This window comes from Vicugna pacos, chromosome 8 (assembly GCF_048564905.1).
Source record: "Vicugna pacos chromosome 8, VicPac4, whole genome shotgun sequence".
Lineage (NCBI taxonomy): Eukaryota > Metazoa > Chordata > Mammalia > Artiodactyla > Camelidae > Vicugna > Vicugna pacos.
Genome location: NC_132994.1, coordinates 47,146,336 through 47,172,589, shown reverse-complemented (window position 1 = coordinate 47,172,589; position 26,254 = coordinate 47,146,336).

The following is a 26,254-nucleotide window of genomic DNA, read 5'->3' as shown; positions in this document are numbered from 1 at the left end:
AAAGGCAACAGCCTAAGGGTAAGCCCCAAAATGGTGGTTCAGGGATGACCCTCACAAATTAAATATTTGAGAGCAGGTAGAATAATAAAACATACGTAAAACACATTTTTTCCCTCTCTCTCTATCTCCCTGCTTCCTTGACCCTCTCCACCTCTTTTTCCCTTTCTTCAAAAATATTGTGAGTTCCTCCATGGGCCAGATACAGTGCTAAAAGAAAGAAATATAATTGCAAAAGAGATACACCTGATTCTGCTCACATTTAAGTGGAAGAGACAGACAAGGAGTGTTATAATCCAGTCTATGCTCTATGTCATAAGAACGTATAATCCAGAGTCAGCGGAGTAGAGGTAGTAGAGGCAGTTAACCAAGCAGGAGGGAATGAATGTTCTTTTGTGGAGAGATTATCATGTGCAAAGGCCTGGAGGTATGAGAAGGAAGCTTATTAGAAGAGCCAGGATAATGTTAGTGTGGAAGTTGGGGTTGTGATCAAGAGAGATGAGATGCTGAAGTGGTATGAATAGACCACATTATTATAAAAGACTTTATTTACCCTGTTAGGGATTTGAGATTTTACCCTATGGGAAAGAATGGAGTTTTCAAGCAGAGGACATGACATGGACAGATTTGTGCTTTTAACAGCCCAGACTGCTTGGGCTGGGCGTGGGGGAAAGACAGGAGGCACAGAAGGACATGAATGAATTCAATTTTAGCCCTGATGAATTTGACATGCAGAAAGGGCTTTTGGGTCAAAATGCTCAACAGATATTTCTTGTTCATAATGAGCTTGTAAGCATATTGCACATTTTCCTAGGGGTTGGTTTGGTACTGCTCTTAATGATCGTCATTGTTATTATTATAGCTAACATTACCTACTCTGCTTAAAGGTTGTGAGGATCATGAAGCTACATAGGATATGCCTCTTCCCTTGAGGAGATCAGGGCATGGATCGGTCAATAAGACCCGAACTAAAAACAGTTAGACAACACAAAGAATTGTGTTTAGCAAAAGGCTGATACAGCTGTCCCTCTGGGTTTGGTTCCAGGACCTCTGTGGATACCAAAATGCTCAATTCCTTTATATGAAATTACGTAGTATATGTGAGTCCCCGAATCTGCATGTTTTCTGCCTGCAAATACGGAGGACTGACTGTATATATATGTTAAAAATAACAAGTCCTATAGGATTGCAAATAACCAAGAGATTGAACTGGAAGTACAAGGGAAGTACAAAATAGGATTTTATATCAGTCTTGATAAGATACAGACATGGGAAAATGATGAAGATCGGCATTTCTAATGTGGGAGCAGAAGTAAAAGCAATTTTATTCGTAGTCTAAACGTAATGTATAGCTTGAAAAATGGTACTACCTAAGCAGAGACTTGCCCATCGTGTTTGCTATTAAAAGAATGACAACTTACCGGTACATACCCGTTCAAGGGTATTATTTCTACTTTTGGTCTTACTACCTTACACCTATGGAAAATGTTTACTAAACTGGCCTTGAAGTGTGGATTCTCTTAGGAAAAGCCAAATGGGTAGAGTTGTTCTACATGGATTAGTTTTGGACATTCTATGCCTCTGATTTCCTGAACAGTTATGCAGTCCAGTTCACTGAGGGTTTGTTGTCCTCTCCATAGTTATTAAAAATAATTTGGAAATGCATTAATGTAGGACCATTGGTGTTGCTATATTTAAAATAGCCAAATAGAGTTAAAATATAAAACTATTTACTTGTGGGCAAATGTGGTCTAAAGGCCCATGCTGTCAATAGAAATATAAAGAGAACCACAAATGTGAGCCACGTTTATAATTTTGAATTTTCTAATAGCCCCATTGAGAAAAGGAAACAGGTGAAATTAATAATGTATTTATTTAAGCTGGCATATCTGAAATGTACCATTTCAACACATAATTCACGTAAAATGTATTAGTCAGATATTTTACATTTTTATGCCAATTCTGTAAAATCTAATATCATATAGTATATGCCTCATTTTTGACTAGGCACATTTCAAATCTTTAAGAACTACAGGTGACCACTGTTTGGATAGCACAGATCTAACGATTAGAATGGCAAGCCTCATATTTTTGCCTTCATATATGGATTATATAATTCAAGTTACTTATTGCTGCACACGTTGGTCATCTCTGCAGACAAATGCTTGGATTCTTTATGAAAAGAGTTCTCAGCAGCAAAAGAAATAAGAAAGGAAGAAAACACAAAAGAGAATTAACTTCTATTAAGTATCTTTTCGGCTCCAGGCAAAGGACTAGATATTTGATATTCATTATCTCACTAGTCACTTCGCCAGCTGTTTGCAGTAAGATAGGCATATACAAATAAATCCATAGATAGACAGACAAATAAGTAAGTAATTACTTGTCACACAACATGTTCAATGGGTGAGGAAATTGGAATTCAGAGACATTAAGTAAATTGCCCAAGATTGCACAGCTATTAAGTGGCAGACCATGAATCACACCTAGATCTGTTTGGCTCAAAAACTGATGCATTTTCCACTATACTTTGCTGTCTCCTAAATCGCATCCCAAGTTGAACTCAATCAAACTTTCAGTAAACAGTGAATCACCGTATAATTTTGCCGTGGAAAACAAGCTCTTGGCAAGATCTTGTAATAGAGAAGAAACCAAAGAGAGAATTACTTTGAAGACATGTTTCTGGACCTGATGCCTAGTACATTCTGAAGTTTAGTGAGGAAAAAACAGTTTCATTGTATTACTCACAAGGCAAACGGGAACTTGTGGAGGAAAATAGAAAGAATGGATTGGGTCTGAACAAAGAGGAAGAAAATCTCAACCTCAATCTAGTTTTGCATTTCGTTCACCAATGCACCTGAAGCTCCCTGAGAAGATTTGCTAATCCAAACATCTGAGAAGTGAAAGGAGGAAGTTAGCACACAGCATTATATAAACAATATTAAGTAATTTTTTACCAAGTTTTCAAAAACTACCTTTCTTACTCTCTCTATTACCATACAGCCAGCCCTACACAGAGAATGTCACAGTGAGGACAGATTTTCACAGAACCTGGCAGAGAAGAGCGGTCCTCACTCTTTAGCATGCATAAGAATCATCTGGAAAGCTGATAAAACACCAATTCTTGGACCTACCTCCAGAGAGTCTCATTCAGTAGATCTGAGGGGAGACCTCACAATCTGTATTTCACATAAGCTCTAAGGAGGTGCTGATGCTGCTGGTTCATAGACCGCACATTTGAGCTGTATGGGTTTAGACGAGGGATGGGTGAGGCAGCAGAATTAAAAACTCAATTTGCTATTAGCTGCTTGAAACCTGTTTCTGGATTCCCTGATCTTTCCCCCTCTTGACTCATTCCCCCTGATGTCCATAGACTTCCAGCAAGAAAGCTTTTAGTGTATTCAAAGAAAAGGCAAGCATGACTTCATAAGTCCTTTGTTCCTATTTGAATACTGACTTTATGGCCATAGATCCTTATGTGGAAAAGGCAGATTTTGTATCTGTCAAAGTAGGAGAAATTCTGAAGACGTTATCAAAAAGTTCTAGAATCTCCAAATTTGTGCCAATCTCCTGATCTGGAATATTTATATTTTAGAATACTGACAAAATAAAATATTAAATTAATAAGTACAGTGGTTTCTGAAGAATTGCACTGAGTGAAAGAAATTGGAGGTAGGAAACGGACATGTGTTCTGATTCTCTCAAAAAGAGAGAGAGAGAAAGCTGCTTCCACCATCACCACCACCATAGTAATGCCCTTTACTTTGGGGTTATTCATGAGTATTAGCATGCAAATATTAGTAACATTGTTTTTGAGTGCCATAAGAAAAATTGGGATCCATTGAACCCATCATAACTTCTCTAAAAACAAGCTATTCTACTTCTTTATTTGAGTGAGTTTGCAAATGGAATTACAAAAGACACGGAGAACTTGGTGGTTGCCAGAGGCAGGGAGTAGCGGGTGGGAGAAATGGGTGAACTGTTTTGTGTTTTGCTATGTTTTGTTTGTTTGTTTTACTTAGTTTAAATAAATTGTTTAAATTTTTTTAAAAAGTGAAAGTAAATGTAAGCAGAGAGTTAACATCCACTTTTATATCTCCTTATGGACAAAATGAAGAAGCTTATCAGATTCAAGGACAGAGAATACTGAGTGGCCAAAGTAACTGATGATAAGACTTCTGTCCCTCTAGAGTAGGTGGACATTAGAATGCCACACCTTTGTCCATGGTTTCATTTTCCTCTCTTAATCAACTGTATATAATATGCTCATCAAATTTATGCATAATAAATTAGGGAGAAAGTGTAAATATTCTGGTTAATAAAATAATTAGTGCTGAAAATTTGGAGTGAAAATCTGATTCTAATAAAGTGAGTTTGAACATCAATTGCACATGTAAAAGATGATGGAAATGTGGGATTGTAGATGTTATGAAGTATATGAAATTGTAGGGAAAAAAAGTCTATATGAGTCAATGGTGAGGCAAAAAAAAAAAAAAAGCCAAAGCAAAGCTTGGTTATATTAGTTAAAATTACAATATTTAAAACGTGACAATCGTTTCTTCTGCTTTACTTCCACTGTCCACATTAGAAATATAATATTGAGTTGAGTTTTAGGAATCATATTTTATAATGGATGTAGATCAATTAAAACAAGCTCAGAGGATCGTTATTAGGAGAGGTGTAGAACTAAAAACTCTGTCATATGAGAGAATGTGTTTACTGTACCCTTTCCTTTGCTTCATTTCTAGCCGATCTAGTCACATATGTCTGCAGTTAGGTTTTCAAGCAGTACAAGACAAGGATTATTCCAGCCAAATACACATTCATTGTTTTTCTTCAAATCTCTTTCTAATCCTAGAAACCTGGGCTGGATGATATTAAAATGTATCAAGCATGCCCTTTACTATGATCCCTACAAGTCAAACTGGAGCCACACTGAACAACCAGTTTTGCCTTCCTTACCCATTGTTCTCCCAGTGCCCCCCCACATTCTCTAAAATTAAAGATAGCTTATTTTGATTGTGGCAGTGGTTTCACTGGTGTATACATCTATCAAAATTCATCAGATTGTACATTTGAAATATGGGTAATCCACAATAAAGGTGTTACAAAAATAAAGTTGTAACCATCAAAAAAAAAAAAAAATCAAAGATCGCTCATAGGAGAAAGTTTTCCCAGCTTCCCACTCCAAAAGTGAAATGAAAAAATAGAGAAGTGGAGGAAGCGCCCACTCCCAGACAAAGCGGCATGTTAGATGATTTGAGATATTTGAAATGATATAACTTGAAAAAAGAAAACATTCTGAATAGTCCCTTCAGTGAAACTTGTACCCAAGATTGGAAGTAGTAGTGAAAGAGACTTTGGCTCAATATGAAAAGGAACTTGAGAAAAAGGGCCATTGGCTGTGTGTCCTTTCAGTGCCTGGCACAGTTCACGGCACAAAGCAGTTTCGAAATGTGCTTGTGGATGTGTTTAATGAGCAAAGAAATAAATGACTTAGGAGAGAAAATCGGCTGTTTGTGTAAGTCACAGGGATAGTCAAGTAAATGATCATGTGTGGTAGAACAGCTCACACGTTAGGTGGGTCTAAATAATTCCTAAAATTCTTTCAACCTGAAAATCTGGGATTCTTCTTTAAGTCACCCTCCCTTCTTCTACCCATAACTTGTCTTTACCCTTTTGTTTATTGTTGTTGTTACTGACCACACCTTCCCTTGGACATAGTCTGCAGCCAGTTGTGTGTATTCCTAGAACTTTTGGTCTGAAAACTATTCCTGTGTTCTGTGCTCTGGTGTTGGGAGACACATAACGCAAGATTTCTGACTTACACTGTTCATGATATATTTTCATAGTATTTTAAGCCCAGATGTCATTAGATAGAACAAATAGTGGGGCACATGTTTTGCTACCTTACTCTCCCTGTGAGAAAACTGCGTTGTCCGCTACTGCTTTCATCCCCCTAAGAAAGCCTAATGTAACAAGCAAACATTTTCTTATCCAACAAACCTGGATGTGAGTTTCAGCTCTGCCACTTAATAGCTACATGACCTCAGGCGACTCACTGCTTTTCTAAAACTTAGTTTCTTCATCCATGAAATTGGATAATAGTATTTACCCTATGTAAGATTTTTATGGAGATAAAATATCGGGCCTTAAGTGTCTGCTACAATTCTTGGCATATAGTAGACCTAGAAATGATGAAGGCAATGCTGATGATGTCGATAAGGATGATTGAGTACGTATTTGTTTCTTTGCCTTCTCTGAAGATCGAATTCCAAGTGGTAGTATAGATGTGAAAAGAACAATTTCAAGGCATTGACTATTTTTAGTGTTTCTCATAAGGTTTTATAAAGTAGTTTAAATAAGCAGAACATTATGTCCTTTGTTTATAAAATGCCAAGACATTCAGGCTGTTGTCTTTGTAGGAAAGTCAGCATTTCCTTCAACGATATTGAAATGTTACACTGAGTAAGCCCACAATAGAAGGACAACCCAAAGTCATGCTAAGGAAAACATAGCTTGGCCTAAGTCCATCCAGTTGTAAATAAAAATTCAATTATTTTTGATGGACAGGAGTTAGGTTCCTTTATCATCACGGAGAAGAAGAAGTGGGAGCTATAAAAGAAGTTTTTGTAAAATATTTGCATAAGTCTTTGAAATACATTAATGCATTAGCTTCTTTGACATTAAGTCTACTTTTTCCTTTACTAGTTTTTTTTTAAATAAACATATTGTTCAGGAAACTAGAATTGGAAAATCTTTTCTACATTTGTCACAAGTTTGATTGCTTTGTTTGGAGTGCGATGCCAGTTTTAAGTGAGGGAAATAAAGAGATCATTATAGAGCAATGCTGATTTTTCTGCTGATCTAAAAATAATGAGGACCACCACACAATAAATCTGAGTATGAAGACCAGCATTCCCCTGAGGATGGCCAGGATGAATGGGCTGGCTGGTCTGTACTCTCTTAGGCTTGTAAATTTAGGCATTCTGGGTACCAATGATTTGGATCTTTATGTCTGTCATCATTCAATATTACACAAAGTTAAAAAGCCAGACAATTAGCTATTTTAACTCTGAGATAAATGCTGTCTAAAGTAGTTGTATGGTTGGCACCAAAAAAAAAAACTATTTGAAGTAGGTACCTTCTGAAATTCAATGCTGAAAATGTAGTCAAGAGCTCAATAAGCCTCCAATAGGAGCTATAAAACTGTGATTATTTAAAAGTGCAAATCTGGTATATCTTTCAAGTATTAAAAACAGACATTCCTCTTGGCAGCTGTCAGAAGAAATGTGTCTTAGCAAATTTCCTGACTGAACTAAAGTATTCGGCATTTACTTAAAGATTTTGAAGCTATGGCCCAAATTGTAATTAGCATATTTGTTACTGGCACTACATTATTTCTTTCAAGGAAACAGATGTAACAGCAAAGCTGAAACTGATAGAATTTTCATTCTTCATCAGTATAGAGAAAACCATTCAATGATATTCTTTCATTCCTACTCTTGTCATTCACAGTAAAAAATTTTACCAATATTTCCTATTCATGCACAAAAATAAGCAATGGCTAATGCTCTAAAACTCACGCCTCTATATTGTTAAGATGGCAGGCAGCCATTGCTATGCAATTTAATCTTTATCTTGAGGGTTCTAATATCATAATGCTTTTGGCTGCAGTGAACCAAACTGAAAATTTGAACTGTTGATGGCAGCGAACATTCAGATAAATCTTGAAAGTGACTGACAGCCAGAGGGGAGAGTGAGGAGATTTAGCATCAGTCAAAATCTAAGGACAATATAATATTTTATTCCAGATTCTTTTAAAAATTATAAAGCTCTCAACTTGGAAGTTGTTTTGAGTCTCTCCCAAGATAGACTGAGGAAATGAAGAAAAATCCATTACTTACCCAGTTCTGAAAGGTTGCCTTCCTTTAATTGGCCGATGAGGGGCTGAGTTCTTAGTCCACTTGGCCCTGTTGGGTATATTTTCTGCTCAATCAATCAACTATTTCAGTTAAACAGCTCAGTTGGCTAATTATTTTGTTTTGGTTTTTTTTGGACTTGATCAGCTGTTGGAGCAAATTTATTAAATCAGCTGGTTGTACCATTGGCTCTGACTCACTATTTATGCTTTTTAGAGGCCCTCAATAGAGTTAAAAACCACATGCAATTCATAGACTAGATTACATGGATATCTGCACATACATACGAAGACCTATCCCTGCCCCTTACTGTTGCTTCATCTTTGAGTTGGGGTAGAAAATTTTATAGTTTTTTTTCACCTTGTTCTTTTCTTATTGGCAGAAGGTACTTACAGTATTCTTATATTGTAAATAATATGTCATCATCATCATCACTATGCAGCTTCAACTGTGGAAAGTTGCAAAATAAAACAGGGGAATAAAAAATCTTTATTTTTATTTCTTCCTATATTATGTAAAAAATATCAATCAACTTTTTCTCTTCCTAACTGAACAACACACTTTTCCTCTTGAACACGTGGTATGTGTTGTTGTTAAACAAAGGGGTGTCTGGTAACTTTCAGTGAAGGGTCTGTCAGTGTTTACTACCACTGAAATTATAGTTTGACCAAATTCTTCAGTGAACTTGATGTAGAAACTCTCTCCTTCTCACTTCTTTTTTTTCTCTTCTCTCTCCTTTCTCCTTTTTGTTTTTAAACAAAATCCAAACATAAAAACGCCATTTTCCAAATTATACCCTGGGGTACTCATTCACAGCTGATTTTTAGATCTAAGGCAGATACCCCTAAGAGTTGATCAAAGAGATAGAGGATCTTTACTGTTATGATAAACTTAAATGTTCAAGATAATAAAGTTTGAGAGTGGGTGACGATGGAAAAAGGAATAGGTTATTTGATGCATGGAGCTCATAAATGTCTGAGACAATTCCATGGGGGGAATATAGGAAAACATATGGCCATTCAGGGCATTAATAAAAAATTAAAGTCTAAATTAAATGGAAAGGGGGCCAGTTTACATGTTGGATAATGGGAATTAATGTTGGATGTGGAAATGAGCCACCTGATTGGAACTGTTGGAGCCAGTGTTAGACTCACTTGTTTGTGTCACAAATGACTAAGCTTCATGGGTAAGGAAGAGTATGGTGCAGCAGCCAGCTTTGTGAATACCCCAGTTTGTGTGTTAGTGAATGCTAGCATCTAGAGAAGGGAGAGGATTTCCCAGCCCTCTCATCAGTCAAAGGTTGAGTCTAGATGCTTGTAAGGAAGGCAACATAAAATTTAAGGTTCATGTGGGGAACTTTTCAGAATAAAAAGCGAGTGCAATTAATATTCATGCTGAGACAACATAAATAAACTGAGCTAATCCCAGGTATATTGGATGTATGTCACCCTATTTATTGGCAGAATGCTATGAAGGAGACCTCTCTGGAAAGACTGCACTAGAGGTCATGTTAATCGCTGCTGGAGGCTCTGTGTGGTGCTTTCTAATCAAGTTTAGAGTCTGGTCACCCCTGGGACATCAGATTCTTAATTCTAGGGGACTTCTAAGCCTCCAAAACTTTGAGAAATAAGTATTGCCATTGTCCCCTATTGTCCTCTATTGTCTATTGCTCTATCTATAGTATTTTGTTACAGTAGTCCAAGCTGACTAAGTTACATACACAAAACAAGATGTAGAATACATAACAAACTTTCAGATTCATCCATGTTTTGCTGTGATTAGCATTTGCTCCTTTTTATTGCTGAGTAGTATTCTATTGTCTGTATCTCACACACAAACACACAAACGCTGTTTGCATTACTTGGTAAGTAAGTGCTATATGTGACTTATGACTTAGATGCCTTCAAGGATCACATTTTTTCCCATTGTTCCACTCCTATTTAGGAGTTTAAGAAGGAGTCAACTTAGACTGTGGTATTGGTGAAACGGTTTTGTTTTCCATACTTCAGGTTGCCCATAGTGGAGAAATAATAGTCTTTTAGGAGAAAATAAATAAATATCACATATTTAACTTAGTCCTTAAAATCTATCTGACTTTATCCATAGATTAACCACCTTTGTCTATACCTTGATGTTCTGGGGATGTTCACACTTTCATTTCTGTACACTAGATATAATTTCCAGTACCTGGTCAAACTATCCTCTCTGTTAATAAGGCTGACAGCCTTAAAAAAACAGCTCAAAATTTATCTAAAAGTTTTCATAAGGAGTATAGTGCCCTGATGATAATGGTAAAAGTCATATTAAGACAATATTTTTCAGCTGTAAGACTATGAGGGCATTATCCTGATCTATAGCGATATATACAAGATCCTGCATATGATCCGTGCTGGTGAGGGGAAGTTAGGGCTCAGAATGTATTGTTTCTATGTTTTAATAAACAGATAGTTTTTTTTAAAAAAACTCTCTATACAACTTGTAATTATATTATACCACTGTCTTACCAATGCAAGGTGAAAAAGAAACTACACCGTTCCTCTTTTGACGGGGCTACATCCTAATAAACCCATCGTAAATTGACAATATTGTAAATCAGAAATGCACTTAATACAGCCAATCTACTGAACATCGTAGCTTAGCCTCACTTACCTTTAACGTACTCAGAACACTTCATTAGCCCATGGTTGGGCAATATCATCCAAAGCAAAGCCTAGTTTATAAGAAAGTGTTGAAAATCTCATGTAACTTATTGAGTACTCTAAAACACAGTTAAATCTTGATGTCTTAGTTGCAATGTGGGCAAGAAACACTATTAGGAAGATCAAAACATCTACTCATTTCCTGTACTTTTTTTTGTGGGTATTATGTCAATACATAGATAACATTCAGATGTTACAAGAGAACTTGAGTTGGAACTAAGGCCCCAAAGGCTTCAGTGACTGCCTTGATCCCTAAGCCAGGCACTGGCAGAGCTGAAACACATTCTTTTCATTCTCATTATAGGGTTTTGTTTTCTAGTCCATGCCTCACTACCTCTGTTCTGGCAAACTGTACCAGGTCATTTACTCATTCAGTACAAATGTTCTCAGCAATGATCTAAGTGCATAATGGTATCATCGCACTGGGGTGGGCGTCTCCAGACAAATGATAAGGCATCTTGCTCTTCAGATATCACAGTTAAGTGACAACAGAAGGCAGCATATTACAGATATTGACACTATCAAAATAATTGTGACAACACACTGAAAAAGAGAAGGGATAGGGTACTTTCCTGGAGGGAGTTAAATGTGCAGGAGTAGGGCTTTACCTGGAACCTAAATGATTGGAAGAAATTAGTCCTTCAAAATAAGAGCACACATGACAGTGGTTAGAGAAACTTAAGATCACAAGAGAATGATAAATCCTAATGTTTAAATAGATGACTCATGTGACCATTTAAAAATAGAGAATGTCAACAGTCTTTTCAAATAGCCCTTGGCAGTTGATAACATGTGGTTGTAAGAGTAGAGCGCCTGCTTGCTCCCATTATCTTAACTCCCCAGATCACCATGTTGGTTGTCCAGTCGCTTATCCTGCTACCTGCTTCCCTGCCCTTAGTTAGTAGATTTTCCTTTTGTTTTGTGTCTAGTTTTTATGGTGATACACTTCTGGTATCTCCTGCTGGGTGATACTAGGCACCATCTATTAATCTGTTTAAATCCACTCCAAATATTGCTCTTTGTTAAGTTTGTCATAGACCCCCAGCCTCAGAAAAATGGGGGAAAAAAAGATACTACCCTGTCTGTTACTCAAGGTGATTGGGAACTATTATGAAATTGTTTAGATGATGTGAATAATTTTTTTTACACAACAACATTATTGCAAAACAATACTAGACTGTCAGTTTTCCCCACATGGTTGAAGATCTGAGTAATGTCATAAAAAACAGAAGTATATAGTTTCTTCTTCAAATGCCAAAGTAGTACTTCAAAGAAGTGTCATAGGAAAAACAAGTGTTATGGATACCCTGTTACTGAAGTTTTCCCAAAGATACAAGTGACAGAGATGATCCTTGTGTAACATTTTAACCTTGGACTAATTTATACTTTATCAATATGACTTTCACATATTGTCCTTGATTTTGTGACATGACAAAGTCTCTACAGAGTTTGGTTAAGGGGTTGTTATGATGATGATAAGCCTGGTTGATTAAAAAAAAAGAACTATTGGAAATAATTTTAAAATGTATATTATTCTTTTTTCTACATGATATGAGATAATTACCTTGATTGCTTTTTCCTTTAAGCTGTCACTATAACTATTGAACACAGGAACACTTTGCAATAGCTGTGATCTATAGAAATATATTATGTTGCCCTTGCAACTGGAGGAAAAATTTCTGTAAAATTTGTATGTCTCTAGCAGCCAGTAAAGCCAACAGAAACAGCTGAAAGTGTGGAGAGACAGCCTCATCTCCTTTTCTCTTCCAGATCTTACATAAATGCATCTAAGTGAGGGAACCTAAACCTTATTCAGAATTTTAGGTGCGAAGAACTCTAGAAAAAGATGCTGAATTGTAAGAAAGCACATTACAGAATGGTCAGTTGGAATCTGAACACACCTATATGAGGTATCTGTCATGTTGAAAATGTAAGAAAACGAAGCCAGCTAACCCAGCATCCTTAGAAGAAAATGATGTTAAGTTTAGAGCCAGTCTTTTGAATGAATAGGGGAAAGCATGTTTCAGGCAGGAGAACCCATATTTAATAGATTCATAAGTGAATTAGGATGTCACATTCAAGACACTTAAAGCAGTTTGGGAAGCGAGGAGGGTAGAAACAACCAGGAAAGGGACTGAAGATGAGGTGAGGGAGATAAGCAGAAGCCAGATGGCCGAAAGCCTGGGAATCATCAGCTCGTTAAGAAGTGCTAACTCTGATTCTGTAAATTATGGAGATTTACCACAAAGTCTGGTAGTTCTCAGTTTCATCCCCTCCTCATTCTAACAAGAATAGGAATTTCCTCTCTTTCACTTTTAATTTCTTGTTTTGGAAGGGTTTTGGATAGATACTCATTACACCAGGCCTAGTGGCAGAGAACCCAGCAACAGAAAACTGTTATTCCCTCCAAGCCACCAAGAAAAATGCAAAAACCAGACATATTCCTACCAAACTGAAGCAACGGTCCTGATGTCATCAGGCAGCAACAGATGATGAACTGTACTCATTTAAGTTTATAAGCATAAATAATATACTATGTTTTCAAAATGTTTGGTCAATGGACATAAGGATGGAATGCATCTAATATCCTCTAAAGTAGTAGTAAAATATTTGATTTCTTGCAATATTTCAACTGGCTGAAAAGTCATTAATTAATAAGAACACCAGAAAAAAGATCTTATTAATGTAACAGCTTCTAAGAACACTCTTAAACAAGAGTTAAATTGGAAAATCGCTTTAAGCTTCACCTTGTTACCTTCCTTGCTCTCAAGCAGAATGGTGTTTTCTGTAACTGAACACGAGAATATCAATAATTACATTTGGTTCCCCCCTCAACCAATGCCAGGCAGATCTTTCCTATATCTACCCTAAATTCGTTCTACAAGGCTCAAACAAATATCTGATTATCAGTGAATGTGTAACAGCGTTTCATGACCTGTTACTGTTACTATCACCTTAGCTTTTTTTTTTCCCCCAGAAAATATCTTCCTTTCATAGCTTTCTTCTAAACTCACGTTGTTTTCTTTCTCTAACATTTCTTCATAGTTGATTTTAAGAGTTACTTCTTGCGTGGACTGGTAAGAATACAGATCGCTTTCTGTGGCCCTGCTCTCAAAAAATAGAAAATAGAATACAGGCTAACTGGCCATTTAAAAGATAGTCCTGGGTAGTGTGCTTACTTCTAAGAATAGTGACAACTTGAAGTGAGTTTTTCTGGAATTTTATATCAATTAATGGAAGGAACATATAAGAAAATATACCAAGAGGCTATGTAATTTATTCATCAGCCTCACTTCAACTACAGCCTTATCCAAAAAGTAAATTTAGGACTCCTTTCTTCCAACTAAGTCTTTTTTCCCAGACTGTGCTGTAACCCGGGGAAAAACTGCTGATTTTGACCCTTCTGTCTTCAATTCTGCAGTTAAAATGTGAACTTTTAAACCTACAAATTCTGGTGGAACATTGGTAAGTAACAGGAGCAACATATATCGGAGGGCATTCACACTTCTGGCATGTGAAGGCCCACAGAAGAGGGCTTATTTTATATTGGTCTTTTGTATTTTTACATTTGACTGACTGAGTCAATGGAAAGCAGCCCTAATTGTTGGTTTATAGGCGGACGATGTTTTCCATCACTGGCACATACTGAACTAAACCTTCAGGGAGTGAAACAGGGCTGGGCTGCTGTTTTCTGTTACTCTGCAAATCAGAAAAAGGTTGGTAGTTCTGATTAATCTTTTATTTTGTTTAGTTGCCTACACAACACCCTGCCAAATTACTTTATAATAAATAATAAAAGTCACTGAGAACTATGTGTTTCTTCTTACCACCAATCCAAATAAAAGGTTTTCTGTAAATGAGTTATTTCTAATAAAGCACAAAGCTAGAAGACAAATACTAAAAGCAAATTTGCCACATAGTTTGATGTTAGTAGAATGCACAAAACTTAAGAAAGTTCAACTAATGGTGATGCGGTTTTAAAGGTTCTAGAAAATCTAAGGCAGCAAAGCAATTTCAAATGTATCTCTTCATTTTGTAAAACGGCATTTAATGAATAAAGCTCACTATTAGGATAAACACAGTTCTGTTCAGATTCTCCACAATAGTGGACTTCAGAAATATAATTTGCTGGGTATGTTAGAATAACATTTTTTTAATGGTCTAAAATAAAACAAGCATGAAATTCTAAATGAAAAAAGATTGCATTTTAATAGTAAACAGAGCGTAATGTTGCCATACACACTTTCTCAATGGGAAAATGAGTTAATGAGATCATTCTTATGCAAGAACATGGTGAACATCAAAGTATGATTACTACTAAGGACACATACAGTTCTTCACAAAACACAGAATTGCTTATGTTCATTTTTGTTGTTACTGTTTCCTTAACACCACCAATCACTACTCTCATTTCTACAGAGGAGGAAATGAAGATGTAAAATAACTAAACTGTTTACACAAGATAACAAATGAGTTTGTGGCCTTGCCAAGATGCAGCTCATCACCAGAGTGATCCTTATCCGGGACAACTGCGACCCTGAATCTCGGCACTCCTAGCCGGAGCGATACAGTCGACTCACTGAAACAGGACGACCAAAGAATTATTAGCAAATGTGACATCTGGAAGTTGTTTCAATAGTGCAGGATGTTAAAGCAAGTGTGTGGGGGTAATTAATTGATTTAGCACATTTAAGGGAAGTTTCTTCTCAATTACAATACTTACTGGGAAATAATGGGGCACTAAAGAAACAGCATTTTTTCCACGGCTAGGGTTACCATTATGCCGTTTCTCTCTCCCTTAGTGGACGACGTAGGCACTTAAGTTGAGGGTTTGAGCTATAAAATGTGTCTTAAAACGCTGGTCAATAGGATATTGGATAACTTTCTGGAAATTTTCAAAAGATCTGCTCCTAATACATTAAATTATATGGCTTCAGATGTGTTTAGTTATTTTGCTTAACTGTTACAGTGACTTCCCTCACATAATAATTCAAACACCTCTTAAACTACTAAAAAACCATTAGGATATGCACTGATTCTATAAGCTGCAGGTTACAAGTGTATTTTACACAGTCAAGAATTTTTAGAACTCAAAGGCTTCCTCTATTATTTGTTAAATAGCTACTTTGCTGAGAAAAAAATGGAACATGGGGTTCAGATCAGTGGCATTAATAGCAACAACTCAAACCCAAACCAAACCAAACCAAACAAAAATAATCACCTCTAGATCCTGTGGCAAAAAGAGTTAGTTAAAACTGCTACAGAGCTGATATGTTTACTTGAAGCTGAAAACAATTAGAAGATAAGTAAATGGACTAGTTTGGAAAATACTTCGCTCTGGGAGCTCTGGGTGGAATTAGAATAACTTCCTGACCAAAGTATAAAAGTCTTATTTGATAACAAGAACAGCTTCGGTTCTCAAGAAAGTATCTTATTTTGTGTGCAGTGTAAAAATTAAAGGGAAATAAGGAAAAAAGAATTGGACAAAATTCAAGGAGATGAACTAGTTGATTAAAGGAAAAGTTATAAGCATCTAGTACCTGCAGGCACAAGACCACATAGACACATAAGCAAAGAACTTTAAGAAAAGGTGAGAAGGGGCAAGAACAAAGTCTGGGAGAGCACCCAAGAGAGAGCCTAACCCTGCCCAGAGCGGTGAAGAATGTGCCACAGAGGGGATGATATTGCTGACAAAGGGCAATGTAGAAACAGGCTCAGACTGAGACAAAGGAAGTGTCACCTGGAAAGACCACCCTGGTCCCTCATAATATTTTATTATCTTTGTGCTGGTGAGTTTATCACATGTCAGAGTCTAGACTCAGTCCTGCAGATTCAATAATTCAGTCACTTTTGTGTTCCAGACTTGGAAGAATGGGGTGTGTAAACTCAAACAGCAAACCTCACAAAACATGATCTAAAGGACTAGAATGTCAATTTATACACTCACTCTGATAAATCTAATTCAATTAAAAACCATCTTTGTGTCATCTTGGGCAGAGAAATTCCTTCCACGTGAAAGACTAGCATTATCAGAAATTACTTAGTTTTCTTTGAATTAGAGCAAAGAAATCAGAATGCATATGAGCCTTATGTTTTGATAGCAAGATGAAACTAATTTTCAGTGCTTTAAGAATTAGAAGTGTTTGGTACACCTGGAACAAAGTATGCTTAGGAAGGAATGGTGTTTATTGAGAGTATAAAGATGGACCGAACTGTCTGATCGAGGGCCATTTTTATCTTGCTACTAAGATAGCTTATAGCTTGTAGGCATTTTGGGGTGGGAAATGCAAGAATTTGAATGAAAAAGTGATTAATCACAAGGAGAGTGAATAGAGCAAGGTGGAAATTAACTGAGGGTATTCATGTGCATATGAACACTGATTTTATTTTTTTTTTTTTGACTCTGGTCAAAATACACATCTCCTGTGGGCTTAGAGAAAAAAGCCATGATTGTAAAACTATTAATAATAGAGACATGAGGCAGAAGGGACAGGTAGGAATCAGGTCATGAGAGCCTTTTATGATGTGAGGTGTCATTAAAGAAATGGATGATCTTAGTAGATCTGTCTCTTAAAAGATATCTCTAGTGCCACCTTAAAAGAAAAGTATGTTAAAGAGGTGCAAGAAAGAAGGTAAGGAAACAATTTAAACAGCTTTTGCAATAATCCAAGTAATTAATGCTGATGATCTGATCTTGAGGCAGTGGTCATAGAAGAAAGGAAATAAATTTGAAGGATTCTAAGGAAGTGTAGTGACTAGGACCTGATGTCCAAGGTTGATGGGGAGGGGTAGAGAAGGAAATAAAGAATAGTTTGGAAAATTGGATACATAGTGATGCTTTTCATTGTCATAGAATGTGTAGAATAGAATATGTAGACTGTGTTGTAGAATGTGTAGTTTTGAAAAGATACCAAAAGCATTTTGGACATGTATTTAAGAATCCAGTTAGGCATTCATTTGGAAAGATTCCATAGAGAGCTAGAGTTTTGAATCTGATGCTCAGAAGAGAGATATATTTTGTAGATAGAGACTGAGACCCAACATTTAGGTAATAGTTGAACCATGGAATTAGATGAGAGAGAGTGTGCGCTGAGAAAGAGTATGCAGACTGAGAAAATAAAAGCAACCAGTGTTCCTTTGAAACATAGCTCATACACAATAAAGAATTGCATGAAAGAATAGGAGTCTGCAAAAGAAAATGAGTAATAAAGACCAAAGAGGAAGAAGTAAAAGCAGAAGAGCATACGGTTATGGGGCTTTCAAGGAGGGAGTGATCTGTAGGAGGGATTCACGGAAAGTGAAGAATTAGAATGACAAGTGGAAGCTACCTTCTTGTAGAAGATCATTAGTAAAGGAAATGGGAAAGACATGACACTGACTGGAGAAGAAGTGTTCACAGACTGCTCTCCAGTAAGCTCTGGTAGTACCTTGCATAGCCACGTTTTAGCACATTGCTCTGCAATGTCTGACTTAGCTGACCCCTGACCAGATGGAATGCTCCTTGAAGGCAAGGACTTCATATAATCTGGTCATGACTTTTGAGTGCACTTGACATCTTGTACTTGTAAATGCTCAGTAAATATGTGATGAATGAATGAGGATGCAGAACTGAGGAAGCATTTTTTAAGAGCTAAAAAGAAATCATTAATAGAGAGAAAGAGACTACATGTAACTGACAAAGAAGCAACTGACAAAGCCGGAAGTGTGATTTGCTTATAGAATGGGATCCAGAACATAGCTGAAAGCTTTGATGTTTGACAAAAGACTGTTCTCCCTCCTTTGAAACAGAAGAAAATTAGGTGAGGATGGGTTCTTATGTGAATTAAACGTGTAGATGTAGGGCTAAGAAGCCAAGGAAATTCATTCTGGTTAGCCTTCCTTACTTACTGAGGCAGGATGCATTTATCGAGTGGCTAATAAATGCCAGGCATACATTTCCTAATATCGATTCATTCGTATATCTGTGTTCATAAGAGAGATCTGTCTTTAGTTTAAATTTTTTTGCATAATGTTTGTCAGATTTTGATGTCAGAATTATCCCAGATTCATAAAATACATTCAATCGCTTTCCATATTTTTTTTCCTACCTTCTGAAACAAATTATATAGAATTGAGTTTACTAGTTTCTTTAAAGTTTCGAATAATTCACTGGTAGAACAATCCCTGGAGAATTTTGAATAACTTTTTAAAGTGTTTTTCATTATGCCTATGGGTATTATTCAATTCAGATTCTTCTAATTTTTATTTTTGTTTAATATCTTTCATGAAAATCATTCATTTCACTAAGTTTCACATATTTACTGCATATATAGGATCTTACAGTGTAATCTGACACATTTTACTCTATTTGATTTTTGTACCCTTTCTCTTTCTAATTCAATTTATTTGTTTTCTTCTTTTTCTTAATCAGATTTTCTAGAAACCAATATCTACTCAATTTTATTGCCAATAATCTAAGGGCTCATTAATTCTATTTTTTCCTGATTTTAATCCACTGTACTTTGCTTTCAAAATATGATTTTTTTTCTTTTATTCTTAGTTATTTTATTTTATTGTTTTGCTAATTCTTGTTTAATAATGTGTATGTTTAAAGTTGTGAAATTTCCTCTGAATGTAGGCTCTTGCCATCAATTCCCCTAGGACTACTTTCTATTATTTTGTTTTTGCCAAATATGTCTTTGATCATCCTTTTATTTTAACTTTTATTCTATGTCATTGTAGCTATTGTAAGTAGCCAAGAGTTGTATTTTTCTACCCTGAACGGAAAAGCTCTAAGTATGAGGATTAAACTAGTTCATTTGGAGCGTCACAGATGATGTTTGGCCTTTTTCTCTGTCATTACTTTTCATGCTTGAACATTTATTTTTCCTTTGCTATGCGAGCTATGTTCCACCTGTTTTCAGGGGTTTTTTTTCCATGTATTTGAAAGTTCATTACAACATTTAAAAGTTTGTGAACATTAATTTTTTTTTATTTTAATTGTTTTAATTACCAAAAAGTGAGCCTATAAGCTCTCTTCTTATAAAATTAAAAAGCAAAATAATTGGAAAATAAATAAAGGCAAGGAGGAACTGCTGGTAGTTATTCAAAGTTTTTTGAAGAGTATGGGGAAAGAAAGACTATTTTTTCATACAATTGTTTCCCTTTAACTTGTCAGAGACCAGCTGGGTGTATCGGCACAATACTCTAAAACAAAACAAAACAAAAAACAACAACAAAACAAACAACAACAACAAAACAAACAAACAAGCAAAAACAGCTGAGGATAGCAGCTACTTTGAAAACATCAAAGCAACACACCCAATAACCAGGTGAAATAAAGGACTTTCCAGCAGAGCAAGTGAGGGTCCATGCAGATCAGAGACCCCAGAGAGGCCTTTCATGAGGACATGGACATTCTCCCCTGAGCATACATGTCATCCAGGAAAAAACAGGGAAAAAGAAGCCTTGAAAAGGGGGATATAGCATCTGGTAGAAAAATGCTTGAAGATTTAACCTAAAGGAACTGTGTTCATCAGACAAAATTAAAATTAACTTGCTTCAGCACTCTCTCATCTTTTAACCGTAAATGACATAGAGGTTTCAAACCAAGATGATGACAGTTATAGACATTTTTACTGTATAAATTTACACATTGACTTGTAGTGTGTACATTTCTTGCAATAGTAACCTACATTTAAAAATTCTGCTTGAGCATATTTATTGATCTTTTCTTAATTAATTAATTAATTAAATTGTTAATTGAAGTATAGTTGATTTACAATGTACTAGTTTCTGGTATATAGCATAGTGATTCAGTTATACAAATATATATTCTTTTTCATGCTACTTTCTATTGTAGGTTATTACAAGATATTGAATATAGTTCCCTGTGCTATACAGTTGGTTCTTGTTGTTTATCTAATTTATATATGTTAGTGTGTATCTGCTAATCCCAAACTCCTAATTTATCCCTCCTCTTCCTTTTCCCCTGGTAACTGTAGTTTGTTTTCTATGTCTGTGAGTCTGTTTCTGTTTTGTAAATAAATTCATTTGTATCATATTTTTTAGATTCCATACATAAGTGACATCATATGATATTTGTCTTTCTCTGATCTTTTTTTTTAAAAAGTCCTTGGAATTCTCATTTTTTGGGTTATTTTTTATGAACTTCAATCTACACACTCAGATGAGGAAAATGAAGAAAACTTTTCTTCTACTATGTGCTTCAATATTATTTTTCATGCCTCAGGAATGGATCCCTAGGCTCTGCCATCCACATCTACTATATGTTCCCTTATCCTTTTCTGTTGTTCTTTTCCTCTACGGTCTCAGAGATTTACTTCAGCTTGTTCTTTATATTCCATATCTTATTTCAATAATGCTGACTCCTCTCCTTAATGTTTCTATGCTGGGTATTGTATTTGGCAAATAGCATTCATTCTACCTTGCCTCTGGTCTGCCTTGTATCACAAGGCCTAACAGTTTGGGAACTGCATTTTCCAAAATCCTCTACTGAAAGAAGCCTGGGGACAGTTCAGGTTCTATATAGATGAGGGGCATTCACTGGGTACTGGTAACATACACTGGCTTTGGCAAATGGGAATGCTTGCAAAGTTCTTCATCTTCTCCTGCCATTCTGTATAAGGGCTGTGAAGCAGCTATGAAGTCAACAATGGTTTCCTGCAGACTGAAATTACTTTTCCAAATTAGAATCCCATGCCAGAGACTTTTATTATAGAATTATTAATTGTGTCTCTCTGCTATAAAGTCATCCCACATATATATCCTTGTCAGTGTCCATTACCTTCTCTTCTGCAATTCCAGCTGCAGGAGTCAGAGAAACTCTCTATTGTTACCTCTCCTTGTCAAGATAAATGTGGGAAGGGGCCATCATTTTCCTACCACAGCAGCGTCCTCTCATTGTACACCCACAATTCACCCTTTATTGCCTTGTTCGACCTCATCTTAGTGAGGCTTATCTTCCAACTGTCTGCTTCAACCCATCTCCTCTTGCCATGCTTTACTATGCCTGGGACCTTTGGGTAGCAACGCAGTAGGAAGAGAGATCAGGCCAAGACATGCTTAAGGACATCTATTAAGACCATACTCAGTGTCATGTAGTAACCTATAGTGAAAAAGAATATAAAAAGAAATACAGTATGTATATGTATGACTGAAATATTATACTACAAACCAGAAATTGACACAACATTGTAAACTGAGTATACTTCAATTAAAAAAAAAAGGCTAAGCAGAAATTGTTGTTTGTGAGCAGTCATGATACAGGCTCCCAAGGCCTAACAACTGGGTCCCTTTCTCTTTATAACAAGGGTCAGATAAAATCTTGGCACTGTGACCTTGTATTTGGCAATGATTTGACACCAAGAACACAAGTGATAAAAAACTGATGCACTTCATCAATATTAAAAATGCTTCAAAGGTATTGTGAAGAAGGTGGAAAACCCACAGGCTGGTGGGAACTATTTGCAAATCAGAACTGATTAAGGGACTTGTATCCAGAATACATAAAGAACTACTACAATTCAATAATAAGAGACAAATAACCCAATTAACAAAAATCAGAGAATTTGAATAGACATTTCTTCAAAAAAGATATACAAATAGCCAATAAGCAAATGAAAAGTTGTTCAACTTTGTCAATCATACAAATCAAATGCACAATGCAAAGCAAAAGCCCCATAAACTACCACTTTATAACCAGCAGAGTGGCTATAATTAAAAAAAAAAAAGACAGAAGATAATGACAAATGTTGGTAAAGATGTAGAGAAACTGAAAATCCTAATACAACTGGAAATATACAATGATGGGCACTTTGAAAAACAGTTTGGCAGTGATTGAAAACATTAAAGTTACCATATGACCTAGCAATTCCACCCTTAGAATATCTACCCAAAAGAAATGAAAACACATGTTCACATAAAAATTTGTACACAAATGTTTATATCTACACTATTCATAAAGGCAAAAAATTGAAATGTCCATCAACTGATGAATAGATAAACACAATATTGTATATCCATACAATAGAACATTATTCAGCAATACAAAGGAATGATATTCTGATACCCACCACAACAGGAACGAAAGATGCCAGTCACAAATGCCCACATATCGTATAGTCCATGTATATAAAATGCTCAGAGTAGGCAAATATATAGAGAAAGGAAGTGGATTAGTGGTTGTTTAAGACTCAGAAGAAGAGATAGAAATAAGGAGTGGCTGTGATGAGTACAAGATAACTTTTGGGGAGGTGATAAAAATATTTTAAAATTAGATTATGATTGCAAGAGGCGATGATTGCAAAACTCTATATAGATAAATCAAAACTATTGATTGCACTGTACACTTTAAAGAGTGAACATTATGGTCTATAAATTATATATCAATAAGGATATTATTTAAATTTTTTTAGCATTACAGGAAAGAGCCACAGTACACTCTCCCTAGCAAGGACCTGGTACTACTTTCAGATCCATGCAGATATTATCCATGCAGATATTACTGCTTTGGCAAAAGCTGACCCTTTCTGCTGGGCAAATATCAGAATTACCATACAATAGCTCAAAAATCATCATTCATCATGCAGTTGATGAAAGATGACATTTTGTGAAAGAGAAGACTTTTTTGGTCAATGTACTATAAGTCAAAGTGTGAGTTGTAACAAAATCATTGTCTGAAGATTTAAAACATTTGGACAGATGTATGGGTGAGGAGGGAAAGGATGACCATGGACATCTTGTAAGAGAAGGGTGGCTGCCAGGCCTTCTAGTTAGTGGTACAGGACTTGGGCTTCTGGCACTCCAGAGGCAATGTGTGAAAACTTGACCTTCCTCTCATGCATCTAGACAGATTACTCTGTTTCTGAGGTCTAGATTTGGGTTAGTTAATGGCTGGCTGTGTTACAGCAATTAGAGATACAACTTTCAAAATTAAAAAGGTCAATAAATACTTTTAGATTACGTTTTAGATTCTTCACATATATTTTGTTAGGGTAGTGGATGTAAGAGAATCAGGAATGGGTAATTTCTATGGCAACCCATGAATCACCAGCAGTATTTTAAACTTCTTCCACTTAACTTCTCCTCCATGTTTTCTCATGGATCTTATTCTGACTTCACAGGTTCTATCACACGAAAAGAAAGATCAACGGTCATTCCTTTGCCAAAAATATATGTCTTGCTTTTTCCTAAGTACTCCTTCTCTGATCAAGATTCTTCCCTCCCCTGAAGGAGAACCAATTTTGTTACCTGTCCCTTGACTTTGGCCATTCTCACCTCAAGCTAAACCTTGACTTCCATGCTCACTCCTGTCTCTTGTAGTCAACAATCTGTTTATCTTCAGGCTCTTTGGATTCAGACAAGTACTATAAGATTTCAAACTCCACATCTTCCAAAGCACCTGATTTGAACTTAACCATTGAAAAATGCTTAATTTCTCTTTTAAATGTCTCCTACCTCTCTCTACTAGAGTCATGCAATGAGAAGAATTCTGGAAAATAATGATTAAAGACATTTTGTGTTTACCTAGAATAGTATTGCATTCAAGATAGAAAAGAAAACTAACCAGTGACTTCACAATGCCAGGGAAACTTTAAATAAATCTGCTGGATCAGACTGTTTTGGCTTTTCTATAAATCTCTGTGGCTGTTTTAGGCTGTGGTTAAATACATACTGACATTTTTATAATAATAATACATAATAAGAGAAACTGTTCTTGATTTGGGGGACATCTAGGATCATATGAAATATTGGCATTGTAGGGCTAGGGCCCAGACCTGCTTCTGCCAGGCCACAGTCGGGTACTACAGGATCCCACCTGGCAGGATGCTGACTGCTTCTCTAAGGCCTTGTCCTTTCCTCTGGCAGCAGTGGGATCACCAAGCAGTAGCTCATAAATAGAAAGAGCACAGATAAACATGATTGACTCATCTTGGGATTATGAAGTCCCATATAAAAGCCACATGGATGGAAGAAACATAGGGTGCAATTATCCATGGTGAATGCTGAGGATCATCTTATAGCCTGATCTTAACTTCATGTAAATTAAATATGCTCATGAAGAATGTATACATATATTAATGAAAAGTAAAATAACATAAATCTAGTAACATTTTTTTTTTGTTTGGAGCCTAAAGATCGGAGAATATCTTGAAGGGTGAAACCCAAAAGTGATAGACACTTGATTACCTCATGTTAGATGTATGCAGAAGAATTTTAGTAGCAGTCCTACCCTGATAAAGGTTATAATCAGTATGGACTCCAACTTCTATGTCTAGCCGCATCCCTGCCAGAGCCAAGTTAGCTCGATGAAATTCTCAGAGTTGTTTTTTCCATTCGTAGAAATATAACTTAATTTTAAGCATTATTTCTAAACATTTTTGCAAATAAAATTAACTCCCTGTAAATACCTAGAAGGCTGATATTTAGAAGAGACCTGTCCTCTGTAAATCAGCTTATGATAATCAGGAACATGGGCCAGTTCATGAAGCAGAAGGTTAGAGAGCCCAGGCAGCAGGTCACAGGGGCGGAAAGAGAGCTGAACACAAGCAGGAGAGGGAGGCTTCCGTTAGTCACTCTGGGCTAATGGGGCCAGCTTGTCTCTTCAAGGAGGCCTTACATCACATAGCAGTGCATGTTGTGCTTCTTATTTGCACCAGTACCAGTATTAATAGTACTGGTCATAGATTTTTTCCCGCATATTTTTAGAATTTCAGACATTTTGAGTTTCACCCGTGAGTATATTCTGACAGTGTTGCCTCCTGAAAAGCTTTGTTCTGTAAACTTTGTGCTAATAGATCATTTCCTCTTCTGCCAATGGTTTAGTATGAAATTCTAATAAATGTAGCAGGTCTTCATATGGTAAGACTTAGCACCTACCTTAGAACGTTAATGTGAAGACTAGAGATACATTTTTCCATAACGGAAGTCTCTCCCCATGCAATGAAAGGGCAGAAAAACACACAGGAACTGGGAAGAAATGATCCAGATCCAGAATTGTGATTCTCCACATTAATAAAAGTAAATAGAACAGAGGTTTTAATGTAGCTCAAATTTGAGGAAGAAATAGTTTCTCTTATTGTTCAGTAAGATCCAAAAGTTATGCTTTCAAGATGAAGTAAATTTTCTATGAAGAACTCATGAGTTCTATTGGCAGGAGATGAACACTTTTTTTTTTAAGACAAAGAGGAACAGACAGACATACAAATATAGTAAGAAAAATGACAAAAGTGAAACTATGCAGCAAAACAAATGCAGAAGGTCACACCAGTGCCTTCCCTGGTCTTCATTCTCAGAGCCCTGGTTTCCCTTTCAAAATACATGGCAGAAAAATAAGTGGGAGATAAAAATGCTGTGATCCAGCTCAGGAGGCTGTAAAGATTTATAAGACATCAGAAGAGAAGGGAAGCAGGTTGACTGTTGGGGAAGGACTTCAGCCCAGAAAAGAAGCAGGTTGCAGACTTAGAAGGAAGAGCAAGGATGAATTAACTGATGCACTAGTTAGGGTGGAGGCCAAGTGGGAGGTGAAGTGAGTAGGTATGGAGAGGGCTCCATGGAGGACTTCCCATCAAGACACCACCTGAAAGGTCTGGGCTGTGAGGCCTATGCTCAAGAACATCCCAAGTTGGGTGGCGT